Consider the following 2163-nt stretch of genomic DNA (forward strand, 5'->3'; position numbering starts at 1 on the left):
CATCTTTCCCAATGTAGCCAGCATTTCCTCTAATGTCGGGGTAAGCTCAAAATCCAAAAAATGGAACACGTTATGTGCTGGGTCCCAACATGTAACCAATGCTCTGATAATATCTCCCCGACGCACAATATCTAGCAAACCGGTGAGCCCTTTCAAATGTTTCTTGACTTCATCTTGCCCTTCTCCGCCTAAATCGTTCCACCACAGACGTAACTCCAAAGGGATTTTATGCATGATTGAAAATGGTTTATTTTGAGTCGTGCTCATCCTGCACATTTATTAAAGTGATTTAATCACGTATTTATGACTTAGAGGAAAAGACACTATTTTCAATTCTAATTTCCAAAAATAAAGCCCAGGTTTACCAATACGGCCTTTCAACACTTCAAGGAGAAGATTTTGAGGCTGCCCGCAAACTAATTAAAAATGACTCAGGGTAGCTGTTCTTGCAAAAACGGCCTTCCGGCGTCCTTTTGGGGACATTCGGCTTATTTTAGACAAGAATGGCATCACCCGACTTTATTTATAACAAAAATTAAAGTTTTGACATTTTTTGGCTATTTTTTGCAAAAGGGAGGTTGGACCCGGTGAGGGTTGCCTACGTATCTCACATCCGGTGAGAATCAAACTGGCGTAGTTCGGGCAGATTTGCCGAAAACTATTTTGAACAACAATTTTCTTTTCTACGTTTTTTCTTGTTTTTCTTTCAAATATTTTTTTCTCTTTTCCATTTTCATTTTTCAAAAATCCGGCAGCATTTCGGTACTATTTGGGTATTGATTTTTTCTAATATAGGTAATTAACTCTCCGCACTGCTATTTTATCTTTTTCTTTCTTTTTTCAATATTGCCCAGATAGTCAAAGCCGGTCAGCATGCGAGTCCAAAATAGATAAATGCACAAATAGGATGCATCAGGATGGTCCATTATTTCGGGTACACCTATCCTAGACGGACCCAACCCCTGTGTTGAGTCCCCTAAGTCATATGCACATGATGCAAACAAACGTCCTACTAAGGATCCGGCATGAGATCGAGTTATTCTAGGTTCAAAACCTGAGTATATGTTCTAGACTGTGTACCCGAGCGGACAACTCGAGTCGAGGAGGTGGCTACGTACCGGGAACCAAAAGGCCATCCGGCTTAGTAACTTGTCCGGCCTCTTTCTTATTTTAAGGTATTGACACTAACAGAATAGAGAGTCTCAACCAGTGAGCACATCCCCGAGATGAGAAGAGAAGGGTTTCGTAACAATTTTATATATACAATTCAGATAATATCAAAGCAGTAAAGCATTTAGCACATATAGCATGGAACATGTAGAAAAATCAGATAAAGCCAAATATAACAATTATACTAAGCTCGAATTCTTGGACCCTGAATCGAAATTCTGGGTTTGTGTCCCCAGCAGAGTCGCCAGAGCTGTCACACCTCCTTTTTTACACACCTACCCCGAAGGATAATGTATAAGGGAGTTTATCCATTTAAAGTGACATTATTCGAAATGGGATTGTTTATTTATTTTTTTTAGAGTCGCCACTTGGGATAGGATTGGCTTTTGGTGTCCCAAGTCACCGGTTTAACTTGAATCCCAAATCGAGGAAAATTTCGACTTCCCAGTTGGAGTCTGCGAACGGGAAATTTTGAATAAGGAATTCTGTTGACCCGAGGGAAGGTGTTAGGCACCCCCGGATCCCGTGGTTCTAGCACGGTCGCTTAAATTATTATAATTGGCTAAAAATCTGATTTTAATACATGTTTTGATTTATGTGCCCTTTAAATTTAAAACCGCTTTTATTATTAGTTTTAAAGAGAATTGCAACGTCGTGAAAACGCGTCTCGAACCACGTTGCACCAGTGCACCCGTGATTGTTAACACATTTCGACTTCGTTGAGATTTGGATTTGGGTCACATAAATGTACACCCGAATTTAGGAAAGTATTATTAAAATACGCGCCTAAAGCAACTACACGTTTTGTCTTTGCGGGAGGCCATGAAAATTTGCCAAATGGCACGTCCCGATTTCTAAATATTTTAATGGATGTAATTAAAGAGGGCCACACAGTTTTGTGATTTTTATTTGGCGCACCGCACCTCAATTTTATTTTTTAAAGGATATTTGACTAAAGCTTGAAGGGCCATGGACTATTGGGGTTATCTAAGA

The sequence above is a fragment of the Nicotiana attenuata genome, unplaced genomic scaffold, assembly GCF_001879085.1.
Source record: "Nicotiana attenuata strain UT unplaced genomic scaffold, NIATTr2, whole genome shotgun sequence".
Classification (NCBI taxonomy): Eukaryota; Viridiplantae; Streptophyta; class Magnoliopsida; order Solanales; family Solanaceae; genus Nicotiana; species Nicotiana attenuata.